The sequence below is a fragment of the Mesocricetus auratus genome, unplaced genomic scaffold (assembly GCF_017639785.1).
Source record: "Mesocricetus auratus isolate SY011 unplaced genomic scaffold, BCM_Maur_2.0 Super-Scaffold_100020, whole genome shotgun sequence".
NCBI lineage: Eukaryota > Metazoa > Chordata > Mammalia > Rodentia > Cricetidae > Mesocricetus > Mesocricetus auratus.
Genome location: NW_024429201.1, coordinates 21435264 through 21460319, shown reverse-complemented (window position 1 = coordinate 21460319; position 25056 = coordinate 21435264). Strand labels below are relative to the sequence as shown.

The following is a 25056-nucleotide window of genomic DNA, read 5'->3' as shown; positions in this document are numbered from 1 at the left end:
ATTTAGTCCACATGGCTTGGGGCCAGTGTTATTGGGCTTTCTGTGGGGTCAAGACCAGAATGATGGTCATAGAGATGTGGCAAGACAAGCAAGCTGTCCAAGAAGCCCACTAGACATGCTGCTCTGTACGTGTCAGAGTTTTAAGTATAAAGTGAAGGAAACGCTAAGTGAAATGAGTACTGAACCCTGTTTAGGAAGAAGGGCAGGGCCCCATGTAGCTTTGCTATCTACTGCTGGGGCCAGACTGGACTGAGAGGATGTGGGGAGATCTGCACAGCTGTGCCTGGTGACCTCACAAAAGTGGATTGCAGAGCCCGTCTCCTTCTCTATTGACTTTGCAGCAACCTACACAGCTGAACAAATCAAATCATTCTCTATGCCAGCTACAGTGTCCCTGGAGACCCTCAGGGACGCTTATTACTACATTCAAATGATGAAATAACAGCTATCATGGTACTTGAAATATGGCATAGGCCTTCCACAAAATGACCAGGGAAGTCTCCACACAGAGAAAGGAACAGTGAGGGACCTAACAACGTTTTCTTATAATGTAGGATCAATAAGAGAGGAGAAACCGCCTCATCACACACTCCCATTTTTAACACATTAGCCTCTCCACTTCTGTCTTCTTTCCCACTTGTCCTCCTTCGCTGTTCTGAGTTCCGATTGTACGTTTGACAAGACAGGACTTCCCGAGAAACAGCTAGTGGTGGGCTCTGAGAGTCAGCAGAGAGGAAGGTAGTGAACCCAAGGAGGGAGGCAGGAGGGGAAGAGGAGGAGGAGTGGGGGAGGATGAGAGGAGGGGAGTAGGAGGGGAGATGATCTGGAGAACTCACGCTCACCGAGAGAGAGGAGGAAGAACTAAGTGGGGACATCCAGCCCTGGCATGGTGTATCTGTGAATCTCCAAATGCAGGATCTTTCCCTGTAGTCACATTGGTGCTTTTCTCCCAGGGGGTCCTGGAGAAGCATGAGAGGGGAGAGGAAGATTGAGAAAGGGGCCGTTTTAGCTCCCATCTGATCTCCCAAGGAACTATGCAGGCAAGTAAATTAGTCCTTGGAGGGAGGACTGCTTTGGAGTAGTGTCTCCTGGATAAGACAGAAATATTGCACCCATGGGAGCTCTCAATAGTAGGGCTGCACATACAAGACCACACCAGTCAACATTTCCGCATGGGTGAGGTTACGGCTTACAAGGTCCAATGCCTAGTTAAAGAGCTATGGACAGTTCAAGCCTGCTGAATGAGGGAGAGTCAGTTTTCTTCAGGAACAAGCTGCCTGATAGATCGCTCATCCCCTAATGGTCAGCCCTACATCCTAGAATGTATGGACAACTCTAATTGGACTCAGTAGAGCTAGATATGGCTATCAATGTCATATGTATAAATAATAATAGATAACATATCACTATAATAATATGAAAATAATAACCTTAAAGGAGGAGAACATGAATTCGAGAGGAGGTTGTGGGAGGGACAGTAGAAGAATTGGAGAAAGAGGGGAGAAGGGCAGATTTGACTAAAATAATCATGCTCCTGTATGAAATTTTAAAAGAAAATACAAACTTAAAAGAGGCATACATCAATCCATGCAATGAAACAATATCATTCTGTGGGCTGATGTCTTGAAATAAGTAAATAGGTAGGTATTAGATAAAGTAATTGGTATCCTACTATGCTAGACACTGGGAACGTGCTTAGCTCCCCAGCGGAATCTCTATAAGGTCCTTGTGGAGGTGAGATTTTAAATAAATAATTACAGTGTGTGTGTGTGTGTGTGTGTGTGTGTGTGTGAACTCCATCAACAAAGTGCCTTGCAATGCTTCTACAGAGGGCCATGGGACTGTGGGGACAATGGAAGCAAGGGTCTGTGTCCATCAGCACAGGGCACCAGGGACTGCAGTGTGTCTCACAACAGGACTCTCCTCCGGCAACAGAGGCTCTTCAAGCCCATCTAGCAAATGTGTCTGTTTATAGGCAGCCTGCTCCTTCCCGCTTCTGGGCTCCAAGCAACATTTTTGATAGCATTGTGTGAAGCTCTAGGGAGGTGAAAAGAGATGATTAAAAAAGGGGCGGGGGGGGGGACCACCAACGGATTCTTTACACAAGAGAGCAGAATGTTTCTTTGTGTGATGCCCAGGACGCTACACTAAAATTCTAAGTAATTTTGGTTTTTATTGTTGTCAGCAGCCTTTTGATCTTAAAAAATATTATTGAGGTAGAAATGACAGATGTGCCATACAAATATGTTGATCAGTAGGTAAGTGTCTTCCACTGCTTCCAGGTCGAACCTGAGAGAATTAGAGAGAGTTAAGGGTAACAAAATGCTTGAACTCTAATCATAGACTGGGTGCCTTCCAATCAAGTAAGGGTATGTACAGTGAGGAAATAAACAATCTGGTTGGCCAGGAGTCCCAAGCATTGTTTTTGCTTCTCTCTACAAGTCAGGGGATCCCCATATACTGTGGGTAATATAAGTCGCAGAGTAGAGGCATTGCCAGATGGAGTCATCTTGTGTCCAGACTTAGAATCTGCGTCTCAATGTAAACTGGCTTATAGGATGTTTCCCTGGGGCATAGGCTCCCATTGCCCAGATGGCAGGGTGACCGCGGTGGAAGAAACATATGGTAGGCTCTATCTGTGATTCACAGAGCAAGGACAAGTACACTGTTTGTAAGAGCCAATTAGCGAAGAGTCAATGCCACAGACAGTGGGCCTCTCTGACCACAGCTGATCCAAAAAGCCAAACTCTGAGAACCAGGAAAGAGGAAATATCTCATAGGGATGCTGAACTTTAGCAGAAGCTGGGGGTAGTGGGGGGGGGAAGTGAAATTAGGGGCTGGCTCTATATGGTGCTTTGAGGTTCTCTATGGTGGAATTGCCAATAACTACACAGCATCAGCTTTTGACGCTCACGTTTTCTGGAGTGATTGCCTTAGCCTGGGTGCCCAGAAGGCCATGCTAAGATCAAGTTTGAAGTACAGGTGTAATTCAGAAAACACTGGAGGGGGAGTGTGGAAGAGAATCAAGAAAGGGAGAGAATGGACAATATTGGGCGACCTGTGAAGCCAGCCACCAAGATGAGCCGCTAGGACTGTCTCACGGGGTGGGGGTGGGGGAGCCATTGAAGTCATCCCACCCTGAACCCCTGACTCTGCTTGGTGGTGAGCGCCCGCCCACCCGCCCGGAGGACTCCTGGGGGTTTCAATCCCTTGATCTTTAGTCTGTCTGCGTAGCAACACCGTGAGCCCATGTACCAGGAAGGCACTGAGGACAGAGAGACTGTTCCTGCCTTTGGCAGCTAGGCGGGATGTGCTGTGGAGGGATGTATGACAGGACACCAGCAAGGCACCGAGAGCATTAGCGACTCTAGTTTTTCTGGTGATAGGATTTCATAGTGAGGATCTGATAACAGAACACGCGCATTTATACAAAAGAAATGACATGTTTTTACGTATTGAGAAAATTATGCCTGTGTGTGATTGGAAAATGGCATAGAGAAGAAATGTAGGAAAATCTTCCAGTTCTACTTAAGAAAATAAACAGTCCACCTTTCTGGTTTCTTCTCTGCTGCTGCCACCCATTTTGAAATGGGGTCTAGCACGCGGAAGAATGAATTCCTGGGGCTAAATGGCATTTGTAGATAAAGACTCTCAGAGTGACCAGGAGTGTGAAACTTGCTGGGAGCCTATCTGAAGTCTGTGGTGTCTCTCTGCGACACCATCACAAGCTGCGGGAAGAATGAAGCCATTCCCATGGAACAGGAACCATTGTGTCACGCCTATTGCAGTTTTATGAGGCAGCTCATTGCACGGAGTTAAAAAGAGGGATATTTGGTTATTGGATTGACTTTATGAGCTTCCTGCTATAAAGGGGAGTCTAAGGAATGCTTCACCTTGATGTTGACATAGACCTTTTCCCTAGGATAACAAATGAACATAGGACATAAGACATTGCAGTCTCCCTGTTTATGGAGAGAGAAAGCGAGATGGAGGAGGCTGTGTGTGGCCTGGTACTGTAAGAATAAACACAACAGAAAAGGTTATCTATTCTTATTGGTCGCACATGGCTCCAAAGCTTCATCTCCTTTCTGTGAGGGAGAGAAACACATGGGTGAGGTGTCATAGTTCAGGTCAGAAGCCAATAGGACCAGGGCCAGGATACACTATCTCCTTGTTAAGATCCCAATGGAAATAGACGAGAAGTGCATAGCACATAACATAAGATATGGGCCACAAGCCGGGCATTGGTGGTACATGCCTTTACTCCCAGCACTCGGGAGGCAGAGGCAGGTGGATCTCTGTGAGCTTGAGGCCAGCCTGGTCTACAGAGCGAGTTCCAGGATAGCTTCCAAAACAATACAGAGAAACCCTGTCTCAAAATAAATAAATAAATATATTAATAATATGGGCCACAAAAGGTGTGGTTGTTATAATTAAAATCTGATGAAAAAGGTGTGTGTAGAACAAAGCTGGTGGCAAGAATTACTCACAAAGTTGAGTGACCAGCTCTAAGATGGCTTCTTTTGTGTTGGCTCTGTCTCTTATGACGTAAAAAATATGATGTTATTTTGTGAATTTAGAATATGTATGGTATAAATGCACAGATGAAAAGCAGCTCTTTAGAATGGAACCTGAGTGGGAAAGATCCTGAAATTGGAAATTTCCTGGTGATGGGTGGGACGCTGGGGAGCTAGCCTGGTCAGATGGCTGCGCATGACCTTTGTGGGCTCCTATACTCTTAGGTAGGTGATTCATCCCCTTCCTCACATCTGTGTGACTTTGGGAAGGCCACACCACCTCTCTGCAGATGGAGTTTCTTTCCCGCCTGGTCCTACAGCTGTTTAGGCCTAAATAAACACACAGGGGCTTATATTAATTATAAACTGTTTGGCCAATGGCTCAGGCTTCTTATTGGTTAGCTCCCTCTCTCTTAATCATTAACCCATTTCTATTAATCTATGTATTTCTATGTGGTCTTGGCTTTTTGGAGAATGTCCTGGTGCCATATCTTCCCAATAGCTACATGGAGACTCCTCTGGTGACTTCCCTACCTCTCTTCTTTCCAGCATTCTCCTAGTCTGGTAGCCCCACCTATACTTCCTGCCTGGCTACTGGTCAATCAGTGTTTATTTACCAACCAGTACAGAAGGACATCCCCTATTCTTTATTTCCTCTCTCTGTAAGACAAGAACATTATAGTCCTCATTGCATAAAGTTACTTATAAAATATTTAAAGATTTGTTTTTTTAATTGCATGAGTGTATTGTGTTTGTATGCATGTGTGTACATGCACATGCATATCTGTGTGTAGGTGCCCTCAGAGGTCAGAGCTATCAGATCCCACTGGAGCTGGAGGCTTAAGCCCCATGTGAGAACAAAACTCCAGACCTCTGCAAGAACAATGCATGCTTTTATCTGCTGAGTCATCTCTCCACTCCTTTATAAAATGTTTAGAACAGTGTTAGGCACATGTTAAATAATATAGATGCTTAAGAAATAAAATATATTTAAAAATTTAAAATAAAACAAAAACCAACAAAAAAAGAAATACAATATATTACTATGTGCCTGAATGAGAGTCCTTTTGCTATGTTCTTCCATATTGCAAAGAACTTTTTAAACATTTAATTTAGCAAATGTTTACTAAGCACTTGTCTGAACTGGGCACATACCAGGTTCTGGCTAAGAATGAATTGCCATATCCTTTGCTCATTCCGGTGCTCATGAGTTTATAGTCTGTTTTTTACATTGTTGTTATTTAAAAATTGAAAATAATCTAGCCAGATGTCAGTGGTGTACACTCTTAATCCTAGAACTCAGGAGGCAGAAGCAGCTGAATCTCTTGGTTTGAGACCAACCTGGTCTACAGAGCGAGTTCTAGGACAGCCAGGGCTACACAGAAAATCCAGTCTCAAAAAACCAAAATAAAAAATAAATACATTTGAAGCAATAGTAAACTTACAAGGCTGAAGTACAACATAAATGATTTTCTCTCGTTCTTTTTCATAAGATATATTTTTTATTACTTATGTGTAGGGAGGAGTGGGGGGCGGTGTGTCTCTGTATGCAGATGCCCTTTGAGGCCAAAACGGGACAGGATTCCTTGTGTGGCAGGGCAAGAGAGCACACAGGTTCCTCTGACTTGTGTTCTTGCTGGGGACATTTCAGGTTTAATTAGAATTTGACTTCCTTGATGGAGAATCCTATGGAAAATTATCAAGCTCTAATCTAGAAGCCCAAGGTCAAGATGCCCCCGCTAACTTAGCTTCTGTTAAACTACCTGCTTGTGCAAACCTCTCCCTGAAGTTGTCAAAGAGTTTTGCCTTTGATCTAAATGGTCAGGGCTACATTTAATTCCAGAATACCTGAGTGTAGTCCCAGCCGGCTGAAATAAAGACATTTAATTGGCTATAAATTGTGTCTGAGGGGTCATCTCTGGTGGGCTCGGCATAATACTTGGAGTTGGTGTTCCAGGTGGCTGTGAGCCTTCCAGCATGTCAACTGGGGACCTCTGGAAATGCAGAAAGCACTCTGAAGCGTCTCTTTAGCTACTCCCCTCATTTTGTGAGAGTCAGTTTCTCACCATCCACCTGCGCCTAATACAAATAGGAGATTCTCCATAACCTAACTACTGAGAGGGTCGTTACCATTAGTCTCCAGACCTAATTCAAGTTTTGCCTCTTGACATGGTGATGTTTCTATTAACAAAAGGACCCGTGTTGACATTTCCTTGGCGCATCTCTTTCACAATTGGTGTGGAATGCACCCCTTGAACTCCTTTTGATTTGTGTGACATTGGCACTTTTGAAAATGGCTGTTGGGTTCTTGTGTTATGTATTTGTGATTGGATCTGGGCTGAGCCTTCTTGAGAGAAACCATCTACAAGTGATTTGCATTCTTTTCAGTGTCTTAACCAGGCATTCCTTCTGACTACTCTGTTAGCCTCCTGTCGGCCAACCTTCCCCACAGGAAAGTTCTCTCCTGAATCTGTAGGCATTTGGCATGGAGGTTCTTTGCAATTACTATCCTGACCCCTTCAAGCTTCCAATTGGTTTCTGGTTTCAGAATGAACTCACAGTTGCCCATTGCAGACAATGGATGGTAATCGGTTCATAATATGATTTTTGATTTGACCAGTGGGAATCCAATCAAGCAGATATTTGCTCCTTTTAACATGTCTATCTTCCTTTTTGACTTGTCCTTTTTGGCATGGCAAGATATTATCTTCATCTGGTATTTTCTAAATTTCAGTTATAAATTCAGTTGTCTATCCAGGAGTTGCTGATGTCCTGGAATAGAAGCTTATTGTGGGATATTTGTACACTACATGCAGATGTATTGCTGTGACTGGTGTAAGAAAAAGCTGAATGGTCAATAGCTAGGCAGGAGGCATAGGTAGGACTTCCATGCAGAGAGAGAGAGAGAGAGAGAGAGAGAGAGAGAGAGAGAGAGAGAGAGAGAGAGAGAGAGAGAGAGAGAGAGAGAGAGAGAGAAACTGGGAGGAAGAATCTTGGTGAGCCAGCCGTTTTGCCAGTGAACTTGGAGCAGGTTGGGTATGCTGCATTAAGAAGTGGTAACTGAACTATGTGGCAGAACTAGTTGGGGAAAGGCCTAGGCTAAGGCCAAGTTTTCATAATTAATAATAAGTCTATTTGGGGGTTAGCGAGCCAAAGATAGTTCAACAAGAAAGCCTGCTACAGAGGCTGGTATTTAGAAGTATTGTTGTGCTCAAATTCTGAACCCCCAAATCACCAAGAGGCCCATTTCAATGCAAAAGCAGAGTTTTATTGTAGATGTTTAACGAGCTAACCCCATTAGCTTGAGCCCTTCACCCCACCACCATGGAGGATGGCTAGAGAAAGACCCTGAGCAACCTTGAGGCAGGGATCTTAAAGGGCAGCGTAAGGGGAGTATGAAACAGTCTCAGGATTGGTGAGCTTCCAGGTTTGGACGACCCGCCCTGTGTTGATTGGCCAACTGGTTGTTATGGCCCATAGGCCCTCCAAGGGCAGTTGCTATGCTCTGCATGTCACTGTTGTGCACTGTCAGTAAAGCACACCCAGAGCCGTAAAGCACAGCCCCTCCAGCTAACTTCTGATTGGTTCCTTGCTTCACGGAGGGCATCTGACCTTAGTGACCAGGACAGGAGCATATGGTAGCCTGTCATGGCTGCTAAAACGGGGAGGCTGGTCACTAGAGTATCTGGCGGGCTAGGGTTGCAACTCCATTGGTAGAATGCTTGGCTAGCATAGATGAAGACCACAGTTGGGTCTGTATATGGTAGTACATGCCTGCAATCCCAACACTCAGGAAGCAGAAGCAATAGGGTCAGAAGTTAAAAGATGCCCTTAGAACCAACCTGGTGAGTTTGAGGTCAGTCTGGGGTAATGATCACTAGATGTGCTCATTGACACTGTAGCATCATGTCTCCCAAATATGTCATTACTTCCAATATTACAGAGTAATGTTTACTTTTGTATTCATCTGTGTACATTTCACAAACGATTCATATCAACATCCATTTCCAATCCAGGGATACCTAACCTTCCTGCTATCTTTAAAATATTCCCTACCTGCCTCCTCTCTGGGTGGGACTCACTACCCACCTGCCATCTCTGGCAATGCGGCTGCTGGTTCCTTCCTGGGGGCTCTCTCCTCGAGCTGCTGGGACGTTGACTTCCCATTCTGAGCCCCACCTCTAGGAAGCTGTAGGACACCTTCCCTTGGTCTGAATGAACTCTGGCATTCCGTCTTCCCGACTTGTTTGTTTTATTTTGGCTCTAAGGGACACTTGTCTGTCCCTCATGCCGCAGTGGATCCTCTCCTCAGCTATCTCGTGCTCTCCCTCATGGCAGGCTACAGTCTGCATAGAGAGATGCCTTTTCCACCCAGCCCAGGCTACCTTCATTTTCAGCAAATTTTATAACAGTGTCTTCCTGGGTCTATAGAAAAACTGAGGTGCAGCGGTGCGGGGCGTGGGGGGAGCTAAACTCTGAATAAGATAATGAATAATAACTAAATCCGGAAAACAAGATAGGCAGACAGTTTTCATTTTTGAGTGTGTTAAGAATGCCAAGATGAAATTCGTCGCTCTTCCTTTCCACGTTTGCACGGGTATACTACATGATGTGTGTGGGTGATGTGGCTGGTAACTGATGGAGAAATCTGGGGCATCACCCCCAAAGCTCACACACCCGTGGTGGTCCCTCAGGGCTGAGGAGGAAGGGAGCAGTGCAGGCAGGAAGAGGGGTGGTCTTCTGCACTGCCTTCGTGTGATCCCTCATCTTCACTCTAGAGCTAGATATCTCGATTGAGGAATGAATGGAGAAATGGGGACCCGGCCAAGGAGTCCCCGGCCAAGGAGGAAACTGGCGAGAGATGCTTCTGGCAGACCAGGTGACTTAGGGGGGAAATTTTTTAAAAAAGTAATCCAATTTCATGTACGTGCATTTCCTCTGGAATTGCAATCTCTCTGAAAGGACAGAGGAGATTTCATTTTCCAGTTATCACTTTTCCTACGCTATTGAGACAGCATTACTTCAAAGGATTGGACTGGTGAGTGTTTCCTGTAAGGGATGAGCCGATCTCCCTGGCAGGTGGGCTGGGCCTGCTTCAAGAGCGCCCACCCCATGGGGTAGCCAATCTGGGGAATTACTGCTTTCCCGGACTCTGCCTGCTGGGCTGGGGGCCTGGTGAGGTGGTTGGGGGTGGGGTGGGGTATTTCACAGTTTCCTAGTCAATTAGAAGACAAAGCGGGATTGTTTCTAGCTTTGTTCCATGGAATTTCAATGGGGGTAAATGAAGATTCCTGGAGGACAGACGCAAAACCCCAAATTGTTCTTGCTTTATCGTCCTTTTAGAATGTGTTGTGTGCATTCCTGGGCTGGAAGGCAAAGGAAATAAGCCCTCTTCTCTCCCACACACACCCTTCCCCTGACCTACCGTGTCAGGTCCCAAGTATTTGCAGGAGCTCTAATTACAGAGGAAACAGATTTCCTATCTGGTCCCGGCTCTTGTCAGTATAGTGTGCTCTTAAATGTTCCACATGGAATCAGGGAAATAATGATTTGGACAAGTGCTGATTTTTATTGGGCGTGACTTAACTCAAGCTGCATCTTTGTATTTTTTCCTTGTCCCCCCCTTAAGAATAATCATTTCAAAATGATTAATGATGCCTGAAGCCACCGTCTTCACTTCCTGTGGTGAAATGCAGAACCTTTGTGCATGTCTGGGTTTGTAGGAGGGTGGGTTCCAAACTCCTGAGACAGTTTCCCATCCTGTCCAGACAGTTGGGTTATTGTTCAGGGGAGCTGACTCTGTGTGTGGGGGGTGGGGGTCCTGCAGAGTGTGGACCCTGTGCCCCCTCAGGGAGGGACAGCTTCTCTCTAGCTACAGAAGGAGAAATTGGTTACCTGTCAAGGGATCTCAAGGGATCTTAATATTTATTTATCCCAGCCTCGGGCCCCCCCCGTGTGTGTGTGTGTGTGTGTGTGTGTGTGTGTGTGTGTGTGTGTGTGTGTGTGTGAATTAAGAGCAATGCCATGGTCTTTGAAAACCGGTGGGATTATAGAAAGATCATGAGGGTAGGTGGGGACATGCGAAACAAAAGGTCACCACCCTGCTGGGATTCGGCCACCTCTGGCTGTCCAGGCAAAGCTTTCCCTGAGGAACTCCACGGGGGAGCATCCTGCCTTCTTCCTAGGAACCTCCTGGGAAAGCTGCTGCCCCACATAGCCCAGCAATGGTTCAAGCTGGCTCCACCCCCCCCCCCATCGACCCTGGAGATATCGGCAGCAGCTGCAGGGGCCATTTTTATAAATCTTATTTAGTAAAGACTCTGAGTGATTCTTGTAGATGACAAGCAAGTACTGAATACTGAAGCCTGGTTCTACTTCCGTATTCTGAGAGTCTAGCGTTTGTCATGTAAATGCTCCCCAGTCTTCTTCCCCACCCCTCCATTCTGTCTTGGCATTCCAGCTCTGAGGAAAGCCTTTTGGTGGAATACCTACTACAAATTTGCCTTTTGTGGTGCTCAGCTCAGAGCAAACAATAACAATCCCTTCTGCCTACAAGGTACTGTGTGGAGGAGCTGAGCTTTGTTCAGATGGGCTGGCCACGTGGAACTTAAGGGAGACAAGAAGGCTAACCGAATTCTCTCCACTCAAGGGGCATGCCAGGCAGTGAGTGTGCCAGGCAGTGAGTGTGCCAGGCAGTGAGTGTGCACGCGTGGCATGCACACTTGGCTGTGCGAGCTTCTCTCCTAGACAGATTCATCACAGTAGGTGCCAGCATCCTTGGGACTCATGACATTAGATGCTTGTGAGCCTCCATCGGGGATAACATCTGCAAAGAAATAGGAAAAGCATGAAGTATTCCTTCATGGTTGCCTTCTGTTGAAAAGTCAGAGTGCACACACCTACAACCTCCAGACTTGGGAGGTGGAGGCAGGAGGAGGATGACCTCCAGTTAAGGCCATTCTAAGACAGTAGGTGAGTCATGTGTCCGTGTCTCCCCCGACCCCCATTCAAAACCTATGCTGGCTCCTTCTGAGCAGAATTGTTCTTAGGCTGTGCTGTATAAATCAGACTCTCAGTTTGCCTAACTATCCCAGTATCAACTGTATTAGAAATGGTAAGGGATTCGGGCCGGGTTCCCAGGGGGTTAGAGCTGGGAGCGCTGATCTTTATGTTAATATGGAGAGCACCGGCTTGAGCAGTCTGGGAACACAGGTTTTCTTCCCACGGTGCCTTTTCCATGTGAATTAATCTGTTAGCTGGTATGTGTGTCAGTTTATTTGAGAACATGTGTGCTGACAATTGGCCCCTGACTATAAAATATGGTCTTGGGGGAGATCATGATTAATTGTCTGCCTTACAGTGTGTATATGTATATGTGTTTGATGACAAGCATTATCAGTATGCATGTGCCTATAAAACTAAAGACAGACTAAAGGCAAGCGATCATTAAGACTTTGGAAGTGTGAATACACAGAAATGCTCTTGGAGTTATCTGGACTTATGTTCTCCTCATGGACGTGGAGCCAAGGAGATCTTATTTCTCCTTGAAAGCATCATTTTCAGATCTAAAGCAGGAGACATTTCATGTCCTAGAGCGCTCAGTAAGTACTATTGTGACACACGCCTTACTTAAAATAAACAGGGAGGCTGAGTATGGTGGCAATTGCTAGTCGCCTTAGCCTTCTGGATACTAAGACAAGTTTGAGGCTAACTTGAGTGGCATAGGGAGAGTCTAGCTCAAGACAACAAACAAACACACAAAAACCCACAACAAAGCAAAACAATAAAAGTAATCAAAAAGAAAGAAGATCTTTACAGTAACAATTTGTTTGTTTGTTGCTCTTTGTGTCTATTTTTTAAAGATGTGAGTTGGATTCAATGTCATAAAGAAGGTAGAGTTCTGTCTGTCTCTTGCCAGAAACCCAAATATCACACTACTGGATAATATGGTTCCCCCAAAAAACAAAATGTAGGCAATTTACAAGCATGATTTCTGAATGAGATATGGAAACAAACAGCACAAAATGTAGCGTTGCTTCCTTATAAAACTGACACTGTATTGTGAAAACCAAAACATTATCAAAGAAAGTAAAATGTTAAGCTGAAGCACTGGATATGATAAAAGTCTACAGCATTGATGGACAGCTGGGAACCTCTGCGTCATAACCTTGATTGGGGGTGGTCTCCTGAAGACTTCTAATCTTGGCTTCAGCATTCTTCATTGGGACATTACTGCAGTGTCAGAACCCAGAGTACATTTAAGGGGAGGAAAATGGGAGAGCACAGAGGTGGCCAGCTGAGAGGCTGGTCTCCCAGGAGATGTGCATGGCAACCCTGTCTGGAGACTGAGTGCCTGGTGAGAAGTTTCTACACCCGGATAAGCCTCTCCGCCGATGCAATAATCCAAATCAGACCAAATCAAACTGAATTAGAAAAAGTCCCCATTTAATGGATACAACACTCCCAGATGGCCTTCCAGCTCCCCAGAGAGGAGACTGGAAAGGCAGACCAGAAAAACCACAAGTCTGTTCTCTGGGGGACAGTTTAAATATACTGTGGGAGTGGTCTTGAGTATCTCTCTGTTGGAGGGCCCATCATTTGGCTCGATTTCTGAGGTGCAGCAGGGTTCGGAGGGAGACGGGGGAGGGGGCTGGGGTGGAACCTCCACCATAGCATCCCAGACTCTTTGGGTACATGGATGCCAGGGGCTGGGGTGAAGCTTCCACTTAACACCTGGAACACCAGCTCACCTGATCACTGTCTAGTTTTGGAGACTGACCTTGGGACTTTACCTTAATCATTGTGTGGTTCCTGCAGTGAGCTTTCTGGGAGGGGGTGGGTAGGCAGGGCTGGGGTGGGGTCGGGGCTGGAGCTGGTACCTCAGTAAAGCCGACTGCCTGGGACAGGAGAGCAATGCTGAGATGGAAAGGGTGAAGGGAAGTCTGGAAGAGGAGGACGAGTAATCTCAAAGTTCAGTAAAACCAGAAGCACAAAGGGCAGCAATGGAACTGCAGGGGAGGCTGGGCAGGGGGACAGAGAAGAGGGCAGCGGCCGGCAGACTAAGTAGTCAGGAGAATAACCCAGCGTTGCTGTGGCTAGATTAGGGCCAGGGTTAGGTGGGAAGCCAGGCCAGGAGAATGGTGAGCAGTGGGAGCAGGTGGTGACTGCCTGCGCTTCAGAAGGCAGCGGGTGGGCACAGTGAGGGGCTCTTTGTCTTTCTTTCCCGGGAGAAGGGCTTGAAGATTCTTTCACTCAGCAAATGTCTATTGGTGTCCACTAAGAGCTAAGTGCTGAGGAGCTGGAGATGAAAGGAGCGGCCTCTGCTCTGTCTGGGACCTTGCAAAGGGAGAGGAGAGGAGAACAGCCCAGCCTAATATTGTGTGTCAAGAGCCCTGCAGGAAGGAAGGCATAGATAGCTCTTGCCACACAAGGGGGAGAAGTCTTTAGGCTTCCTGGAGAGAGCCAATGGTCAGGACTAATTAGACATTCTCCTGGCAAATCACGGAGGAGCTGCCTTCTAGGCACAGAGAGCAGTGGACTCCGGGACGAAAGAACATCTCCTCCGTGGTCTGGGTGGACCAGGGAGCACAGGGGATGTGGTGTGAGGCAGGAGGCGTGTAGGGGTGGGGTCAGCAGGCCTAGGCGAAGCAGCCAGAATAGTTTCTGAAGCACAAAGGCCATAGCTGAGGGCAGCAAAGAGCAGCTGAGGCTTGAGGAGGACTGGAAAGTGAGGTTTTGAGATGGGGAGGGACGGTGGCCTTGGCTTTCCTGGCAGGGTAGCCGTGGCCATCTGCCACTGCACCGAGCGAGAGCCTGGGAGGAGGGTGCAGGAGGCTCACTGGGAATTCCAGAGAGGAAAGGAAAAGATTGCCATATTGTCATTATTTGAAATTCACAAAGACTTTCGTCTGCCATGGAACTGACTCTCACTGACACCCCAGCCCCACATCTGTTCATCTGCTTTTAAATGTGGTGTGATCTTCCCTCCCAGTATCTGCAGAGATGTCAGTGCCAGGCATGACGGTCCTGGACGGGTGCCAAGGAGTATTGATTACACACTGTCTGGCCTCTTGTCGGAACTTGTTTATGTTCCAAAGTCAAACATCACCCAACAGGAGGGGTTCTTTATGGAACTTCATTGTGAGTCTTGGTTGGAGATTTTTCTGGAAACGAAATCAGGTACTGCATTTGCATCCATTAATATACGTTTTAAAGGGAGTCCCCCATCTTTGTAAATCTCAAAGAGACTGCACAGCTGTAATCAGGTTAAAGATTGTTATTTATTTATTTATCTTCACTTTTTCGAGACAGGGTTTCTTCGTGGCTTCACTGGCTGTCCTGAACTCTCTGTGTACACCAGGCTGGCCTCTAATTCACAGAGATCCGCCTGCCTCTGCCTCTGGAGTTCTGGGAGTAAAGGTGTGCATCACCACTGCCTGGCCAGGTTAAAGATTTTGAGGAAAGTGGTTTTTGTTTTTGTGACTGGAGCAGTGCATTCACAGAGGAGGAAGGTAGGGCTGTCAGGAAGAGAGAGGGGGACAGAAGCAGAGGGTCAGGAGATGTACAAACAGAAGCAGAGCTTAGCGAGATGCTATTGCTGGAGGAGGCCGTGAGCCAAAGGAACCAGGCATCCAGAAACTGGGTGGAACAGGAGTGAGTCTCTGCAGAAGCCTCTGGAAGAAAAGCCGCTCTGCTGACATCCTTACTTTAGCCTCCAGGACCCACGTTGACCCTCTGACCTCACTATGTTAAAGTCATATTGTTTCAAGCCGTTATGATTGGAGCTGTCTGTTATATCAGTGAGAGGAAACATATATAAATCTAGCGAGTGGTCCTGATCACTTGGATTTTGTATTCTTCCCATATTCCAGATGTGCCCTTGATTTCTTACGTGATCTTAATTCACTTCAAATTTCCTTCTTTCAGAAGTCATGTGTGGAACTCAGCGTCTCGAACACGCCAGGCAAGAGCTCTACCGCTGAGCTCCACCCCGTCCTGTAATTGCTTTTAACCACTCATTTCTTTATTAGATTTGAGCTTCCTGAGAGGAAGAATGGCCGGCCCTATTTTGTCTTTGTGTCTCTGAGCTGGGCTGAATGTGGAGTAAGTGCTGTCATTGGTTGAATGAGGGGTCATATCACTGCCTGAAGGAGAATTTTCAAGTGGATCAAAAGGAATTGTGTCTGTCCTCTGGCTTGGGAAGATTTGGGGTCACGCTTTGAAGACAACAACCTTGGACGAAAACAGCTCACAATAGAAGGGCCTGTTCTTCCAACAGCTACTTGATTCCAGCTGTTTTCTTCTCTAGTGCTGGAGTCTGCTGAAGTCTGGCAAGAATGGCGGGCTCACTTGTGTGGGTGTGGGTAATTGAGCGTGAGTGGGCTATGAAAGCTCTTGTGGGGACTAACTCAAGCAATTTCTTTTCCGAGTCTTGTCCAGATCACAGGGCCTGAGTGTTTTCTGGAAGTAGTCTTCCCCACTTGAGTGGATTCTCCTCCAGGGCCCTGAGTATCCCTTTAGCCTCTGCTCTCAGGGCCTGACCTTGTCTTGTCGTTGTCATCATCTTCCTCTTCCTCTCCTCCTCCTCCTCCTCTTCCTCCTCCTTGGTTCTTGCTAGAGTTCCCATGGAAACTAGAGGGTGTATGTGAACTCATGATTTTGGCTTCTCTATGACAGCAGTTCTTTGGGGTTCTTTGCCACAGCGTGGTGCAGAAAGTCTCTGTCACTCCCACACTACTTCTTCTCCCCTCTTTCTGTGTTTCTCATCTCTCCCCTTCTCTGCTTATGGAATTCTGATTTCTCCAGCATTTCCCTTGGGACGTAGCCAGCCCCCAGCCCCATGCCCTGCCTCTGCTTCCTTCAGATATAGCTTGTCTATCTTTGTTCCTGCTGCTGTTGAGTAGCTGCTCAGGAGTTCACATCATACGTTTTCATGGTGAGGACAACTCCTTTTTCAACGAGGTCCCTGGGCACTCAGACATTTCTAAAACGAGGAAAAGACTAGAGGGAGACAAGGAGGATGTGACTGTGTGGCTGCACAGGTCCCCCGAGTGGCGGGTGCTGGATGCCAGGGTAGTGACAGCTCTCTCAAAACACATGCTGGGCAGAAGGACTGGTTTTCCCTGTCAGATGAAGGAATTTCCATAAATATAATTAAAATAATGTGGAAGGCATATACAGCCCACACAATTGAAACCAGGGACTTAACAGATATTTATATACCATCATACACAGCAGCTTTAGTGTATAAGTGGGAAAGAACCCAAACATGCACCAACAGAAGAGATGATGTTTAAATGGATAAACAAATATGGCAGATGCATACAACGGGATATTAGCCTTATAAAAGGATATAATTCTGATACAGGCTACAGCACGAGTCAACCTTGAATACATTTTACTGAGTGAAGTAAGCCAGATATGGAGAGATAAGTACGATGTCATTCCACCTGTATGAGAGACCTAGAACTGTCAAGCTTATAGGATGTACAATGGTGATCCTCAGACCCCTGGGAGAGAGAAGACATGGAGTACTATCAAAGGGGTCAGCATGCTGTTCAAGGAGATCATTGTGCATGCAATACATGCACTTAATCTTTAAGTGTTAATCATTAAGTCTCAATGGAGCTGAACAGTACACTTAAAATGGTAAGACTGGTAAAGCACATGTTAGCTGTCCTTTTACCACAATAGGACAATATAACCACAGTGAGTAGCATGGATACCATAGTTTTGTATAAACTCATAATTCATTTTTCTTTTTGGTCAAGGGCATGGATAGAAGAATCAAAAAATGTACAAAGATTATTGGAGATTCACCTATCAACATAGCTGTTGTTTGTGTACCTTCTTTCTGTGCTGTGCTGCAAATAAAGTTTACTTAAATAACGTTGAAATATGCCTTCCTTCTAAGTAATAGTCCCTGTGACTTCTGTACACCAGTCTAGAAAAGAAAACATATTTATTGAGGCAGATGCATATTTACCAAAGTTACCAAAATAAACTGGGTGACTGTGGCAACCCTTGGAACTGGGCTGGGAAACCTAGATTTTGCAATTTTTACACACACATTGAATGACAGTTCTTGTCCCGGGTTCCCTGACTTCATACAGGAAGTATGTGACCTCCAGGTCCCCAGGCTCTCTGAAAGGGAGCTTTGATTCAGACAAAGCCAGCAGTGGGATTCCTCTCAGCTCAGGTAATTTCAGTGGCTGATAGCCGTGTTAACGTTTTGAAAAACAAATACCACCTGCTTGCCTAATCTGAGAATGGGAATTCGGGTGGAATGACCTCAAACTCGATGACCATATGCCCTGGGTGCTTGGCAGGCTTAGAGGGTGGTTTTTAGTGAGTCATTTGGGCATTCTGTGCTGGCATGCCACAGGAGAAGCAGGGTTGAAAGTGGCCCCCTCACACCTGCCGGTTTTCTTGGGATGACCCCGGTTAAATTCCTCTCTGCAGTTTGGGGAGCCGGCGTGGAGGAAAGAGAGGCATCATCTCCAATGTGGCACAAAATAAAAGCAACAGGAAATCACACAGCCTCTGAGCCTCTGCTTTCTCTGTCCCCATGAGTAATTCAGTACTATTTCAAACATCACATTGGAATTTAGCTCTCCTGCGCTCTCCCCTCCTCCCATTCTTACGCCCATTTTCCTTCTTTCTTTTATTTTCTATCATTGTTTTGCAGTTCATGCACCCTGAGTATTGGACTTTTGCCTTTTACGGTTTTTCAGAGCTACACATCCATACACACGTGTGCATGCACACCTACACACTCATGCGTGGGCACACACACACACACATACATGCACACCCATACACGCACATCAAATTATCCCTGTCTTGCATTTTCTTTCATGCCTTCAGGCAAGGATCATGGGTAGCTACGAGGTTATCTAATGGAAAATGAAGGGGGTTGGCAAATAGATTACTGATCAAAGTTACTTGAGATTAAGAAAGACAGAGACGGTATAGCGATGAGCCCATCCTCAGTGCTTTTCCTTCCTATAGTTCTCTTGAACCACCACACACAAAAGCCAGGTCTCTGGCTTTTCCAAATATTAGGTGTATTGGGGAGCCCACACTGAGGAACAAGAAGGCATGCTACGTCTGTGCCTTCTCTTTTGAGCCAGGCGCTGTAATTCTGCTTGGGAAATACTGTGTTTCTGAGGCGCTAGCTGACGGGCTAGGTGCTGCAGGGAGAACCTTCCTGGGCTGCGAGGAAGACAGCCAGTTTGTTGGTTTCTTTCAATGTCACTGACTGCACTCAGGTTGGCATGATTGTCTAAGAGGATGATGTACATTTGTGAAGCATAGATTGATTGACAACTGGAAAAAAGTTTTGTAGCATTTGAAACGTTGCTAAATATCGGTAACAATAACTATAGTAATGATGATATTATTATAGCTAAGAGACCAGCTATTTTTATGCGGTGTGTTTTGAATCCTGTGATACATTGCTTTTTTTTTTTTTTTTCATTTTAAACTCAGGAGACAGCTACTGTTGTTATAGGTAGCATACAGGGCATCCCCTGTGGCAAGATAAGGGGATGCACATTAAAGTGCTGAAGTGATCATTGGAACTGATACCCATGATTCATGGGTTGGGCAGCTCCAAACTGCAGGTGGCTTGCAGCTCCAGCCAAGCGTGGGAGCGGAGTGGGGGGTCATATGGTAAGTACTGAAGCACAGTGAAGACAGGACTAGCTACAGTGAGGTAGTAGCCTTCAGTCTCCGGTCAGAGGTTAGCATTCACTTCCTGGTGGATAAAGCAAGGTTCAGCTCCCAGCTGTGTCGGTCCTGCTGAGTCCACTTTCTAGTTTGCTTACGTAGCATCCCAGGACACCACAACCATCTCAGCCTAATGGCCGCCCATTTAATTATTGTAACCCTCCATTTTACATATTACAGCTAAAGAAGCTATTTACCTAAGGACAGACGCTTCATTATACATTCATTTATTACTGCCTTCTTTGACTATTAATATTGTTGGTTCTTGTATCTGATTAAGATGCTGCTCGATCGATCCATGGTAACTGTCAGGAAACAAAGTGACTGTGCCACTGGAAAAAGATCTCTAGCTGTGGGTAGTAGAGGGAGACAGTCTTCTGTACTAGGGTGGTGGCCAGCTAAGGTGGCAAGCCTCCCATCCCATAGGCTGGTCGCTCTGACAACATGCAACAGGCATGCTTTAATTTAATTGGGTTGAGGAGGTAAGAAAGAGCAATTTTGAGGTGTGGCTTTTTGAGGTGGTGTGGAGATATGCAAAGGCATTTTTAAAATGGTGTTTTAGTTGGGCAATTACAGAGGTTGAGTAATTTAGTGCTTTGAATAATAGGAAAAGTCAACATTACAGTGTGGGGTGAGGACACAGGCTGCCAGGGACAGAGAGACACAGTGATTGATGGGTACCACCAGCTGGAGAGACCCAGCCTCTAACAGGCATCCTCCTGGCACGGTCTTGGTGATTCTTGGGCTTTCTCACTTTCCCTCCTGTGCGCCCTGGGCACTTGGCACATGAGGACTTTGTCCTCCATGCCCCTGCCTCTGTCTCCAGAGTGGGCTTGGCCAATGGGAGGGGAAGAGGATGTTGGGGTATTTCTTCTCTGTTCTGTGCTGTGTTTCTAAAAATTACCATTTCCTCTTGCAAACAGCTCCAGCAGGCTACCCCTCCTTCCGCGTTACAAGGTAAAATGATCTCCAACATAACAATATCTCCTTCCTGTTCCATCAGTCCTGGCTGCCAGGAATTGTTTCAGGTGATTGTTTCATCCAAAGTGCTCACCCCATCCCTGCGTGTTGAACCTGTGTGTGTGTGTGTGTGTGTGTAGCTCTGGCCTTACCCATTATGCAGTCTCTTCGGTGACCCCTTCCATTCCACCTGTAGTTGATGTCTATTTCTTAGTAGAGAAACAAGGGTTTCTCAAGTTGGATGTGTGCACACATAGCCTAGGGGTCCAGTTCAAGTGCAGATTCAGAAGGTCTGGGGTGGAGCCCAAGAGTCCACACCTCAACAGGTGCCAGGTGATATGGAGGCTGGTTCCTGGAACATCATTCACTGTATGATCACAGCTATAATTCTATCCCTAGACATCTTTTAAAAATTACTTTCTGCGTGTGCTTGTGCACACGTGTGTGTGTGTTGCACTCATGTATGTATGTTGGAATGTACACTCATGCATATGCATGCTGAAACCAGAGGTAGACTCTGGATGTCTCCCCCCTCCACCTGCCTTATTTCTTCAAGACAAGGTCTCTCCCTGAACCAGAATCTTGTTGTTTTGGCTAGGCTGGGTGAGCCTCCTAGATCCACCTGTCTTCCCCACCCCTCACCCCGGTTCTGGGCCTATAGGCAAGGCATGAAAGGTCACATCAAGGTTTTTTGTTTTTGCTTTTGTTTTTTAAATGTGGGTGTTGAAACCCAGGTTCCCAATGCCTGCAGAGCAAGTGTTCTTACACAGTGAGTCATTTCCCCAGCTCTGTCCCAAGGAAAACTGAAAACCAAAACTTTAGGTTCATAGTAGGACATTATAAATGAAAATCCAGACTTAGACTCATCCTGAAAATCAGAGGTAGGTTGCTGTAAAAAAAAATGAAACAAAGTAGAAGGTATTTTGCTTTTCAGGTTTTTACCCTATGCTGGCTACTTTTAGGTCAACCTGACACAATCTGTTTCTGAGAGGAGGGAACCTCAGTTGAAATAAATGCCTCCATCAGATCCATCTGTAAAGCATTTTCTTAGTTAGTGATTAATGGGGAGAGCCCAGCCCATCTTGGGTGGGGCCATCCTTAGGCTATTGATCTTGGGTTCTTTAAGAAAGCAGGTTGAGCAAGCCACAAGGAGCAAGCCAGTAAGCAGCACTCCTCCATGGCCTCTGCATCAGTTCCTGTCTCCAGATTCCTGCCCTGTTGGAGTTCCTGTCCTGAGTTCCCTCAGTGGTGGATTATAACCTAGAAGTATAAGAGAAATAAGCCCTTTCCTTCCCAAGTTGCCTTTGGTCATGATGCTTCATCACAACAATAGACCCTAACTAAGACATTTTCCAGTAGCAGCATATTCTCCCTCTCTCTCTCTCTCTCTCTCTCTCTCTCTCTCTCTCTCTCTCTCTCTCTCTCTCTCTCTCTCTGTCTCTGTCTCTGTCTCTCTGTCTCTCTGTATGTGGAATCTACAAAGTCCACAAATTGCTGACTAATTGTTACTTATTTCAGGGAAACTTATTCTGAACTTTGGACAGTGAAGGTAGCAGGGAGATGCAGAATTTGATTTTAGTATTTCTCCCTCTTAAACCAGAGACCCTAGCTCTAGCATCACTGTATTTGTAAATAAAGCTTTTTTGGCACCTAGCTGTGATCATTTGTTTGTATATTGTCAAGTCTATTTGCCCCTCATGGCAGTCTGAATACTTACAGCAGAAGTCATATGACATAAAGCCTGAATTGTTTGCTACCTGCCTTTTACAGGAGGATATTGTGGGTCCCTGCATTTGACTATTATGCAGTCTCTAAAGAACTAATATCTTGGCGCACACACACGCACACACACACAAACAAAAAAACAGGAATTATCTTGACCTTGTTTACAGACAGGGGAAACAGATTCTTCTATTAACACAGCCAGTTTAATAGTGTGTTTTTAAAAGAAGATGGGAAAACTGAATGTAATTTGAAGAAATTCTATAGTTATTACATACCTTTAAGGAAAACCAACCTTTAAGATGGAGATTGGAAAGCAAACACTGTGACAATGGCCTCTAGGCTATTCAAAAAGTTGGCAGACTCTTAGTATTTGCTATCTCCATATAGGAAAGGTTGTTTTTCCCCTGTTTGAACTGTTCATATATTGGAATCAGGTTTCTAAGGGTGATTAGGGCCTGGAGATCGTTAAAACAGCTTAGGAACAGCTGTTTCGAATGATGCACGCTAAGAAGTGTGCTGCTGCCAGACAGCACCCCAACCTGTCATTATTCATTCCCTACCAAACAGTTGGAAGGCAGATACAAGTATTGTAGGGGTACATGAAGACCCACACTCACCTACATACAGAATAAGTCTTTTATGTAGCCTTGGCTACACTCAAAGTCATCTGGAGGCTTGTGAGCTGCCTGCCAAACATGGTAGAAGTATCTAGCATATGAGATGAAGCACCCCTTGGCACTTGGTGGTTCTGAAAGCAGTGATGGAGTTATTACTTTAGGCTTTAAGGAACATCTTCAGCAATAATTTCTAGCACTTGTAGATTCGTGGGAAAAATGTGCAAAATATCGATTTGTCACAGTGCATGTCATGGCCTAATGCGGTCACTACTAATGGGAGTCAGCTTTGAAATTGTTGAACGTTTCTTGGTGTAGGTTTTTCTTACTCTCAGATGCTACAGGCATTGCTGTGCACTGCATGTAGAGTAAAGAATCCTGTGCACTGCATGTATGTAGACTGAGGTATCCTGTACATTGCATGCATGTAGGCAAAAATCATCCTATACACTGAATGTATGTAGACTGAAATATCCTTTGTACCTCATGTAGACTAAATAGGAAATACACAGTGACCTTATTTTAACTGTGAGCTCTGAAAGGTAAGAACTATCTATAAATATCACTATTTCCAGTTCTTAGTGTAGCCTTGCACATTGTAGATACAGAAAAAACAATCTGTTTAGTGCAATGGGAGCAGAACTATTGTATCAGGTGTGTACTACATGTATATTCAGAGAAAGAGGGACCATTGTGAGCTAATTAACACACTTATGCTGTCTAGGATACAGTTGCTTTTAGGTCTTGGACTGAAGCTCTCCTGCCCTTCCCACAGCTCTAGCAAGGTCATCTGAGCTTGGACCTGCCCACAGGTAGCAACCACGCTTAAGGTGCATATTCCTGCAAATCCACAATGTCTGGACAGTAATGCTCGGAATTTATATTGTGCCTTTCATCTTTGAAGTTCAATGTTCTAACTCTAATCTTTATGACTTATTGGTGAGGTAGGAACTAAGACCTATGTTTTGATTTTCATTTCACAGGTAGAGGTGTGAGCATGTGACCGACATCCAGGTTCAAAGGTCTGTTCAGGGACCCTGCATGAGTCAAGGCTGAGGCGGGAACAGAGATGGACATTTTGTAACCCTAAATTAAAGTTTTCTTTATTCACTCACTTTCAGTTCAAAGGCAATGTGTTGTCCCCCTTCTCCAGCCCATAGGAAAGAGAAATGTGCAATAATTGTATCTCATTCTAAATACATTTAAAGACAGAGATGGAAATCAAGTTACAAAGTCTAAATTTTCTAAAATCGTTTCTAAAGTACTTCTAATGTCTTTGGTCCAACTGCTGGGTTTATCTGGCTTGTTTTGCCCTGATGATTACCAGCCACATGGAGGCTTTAGGCAGATTGCCTTTACTCTTATACTAACATGGCAACAACACTTTCAGACTCAAGACTTTTTAATTAAGGCATGATGATTATTTGCAGGACAGTGCAGGGTTGTAATGCAGTCTAAAAACAAGTCTTTATAAATAATAATAAAACCTAAGGGGAGTTGCACAGGCACATGAAAGAATACATGTTAGATGAACCAGTAATATCTGCTTCCTTGAAGTATCTCATTAGCATTTATCAAGTAGTTAATGGTCTCAAAACACTTGACAGTTAATCCATAGAACATCCTTTGTAGATAATTAAATATTCTGATCTGAACTTCCAGAGGCAGACACACCAAGCAGTCATGAGACTTGACCGGAAGGACAAGACAGGAAGCCGGTGTTGAAGTAGATGATCAATAACTGCGTGGTCCCCAAAGAGATGACTGTTCGAGCAGCTTTTCCGTGTGCCCTTTCAGAGTCACGATGAAAACCCAGGCAAGAAGAAAACTTTTTTAACTTTCATAAACTCATATTTGGTTCAATAAAAATGCAGTTGATTTACATGAAAAGTATTTCTTGGTTGCTGCCAGGCTTATTTGTGGAGACTTAGTAGGATGCTACCCACTCACTGGGTGAGCTGGGAGATACAGGAACTTCGGCCCCCTCACCTCGTGAATTCTGAGGATTCTTAGGACATTTAAGTGTATTTGCTGGAGGTCTGACTGTGTTACAGAAGGACTCCTTGTTCCAGTTCCTGCAGCATCAATGCCACTTTTGGAAGCTGTCTGTACTGTGGTGCAGAGGGGAAGTATTGAAAACATCATCTTGAGATATTTTTTAAGGTGAAATGAGTGATTTTTCCCTTATGTAAATTCAATACCCTTCTTTCTACTTCCTCCCAAATCTTATTTAGTATTTACTTTATATTGATAGTGCAGGGAGCTCCAGCATGCACAAAGATAAGACATAATCAGTATATGAAGAAGGCTTTAGATCAGTAACAACAAGTGAATTGTTTCAACTTTGGAGAAAAGGTAAAAACTTACACTTTTTCTTACATCAAAATTTGCTTTGTTTTGCTTTTCAAGACAGGGTTTCTCTGTGTAGCCCTGGCTGTCCTGGAACTCACTCTGTAGACCAAGCTGGCCTTGAACTCACAGAGATCTGCCTGCCTCTTCCTCCAGAATGC

The 25056-nt window shown here is 45.3% G+C and overlaps 1 long non-coding RNA gene across 1 annotated transcript; it reads left to right on the top strand.

The window, feature by feature from the left end:
- The first annotated feature begins 9106 nt into the window (after positions 1-9106).
- Positions 9107-24428, top strand: LOC106022632. The gene is made up of 4 exons (XR_001197556.3): positions 9107-9555; positions 20171-20275; positions 23530-23568; positions 24209-24428. It is a non-coding gene; the product is annotated as an uncharacterized LOC106022632 (long non-coding RNA).
- The last annotated feature ends 628 nt before the right edge of the window (positions 24429-25056 follow it).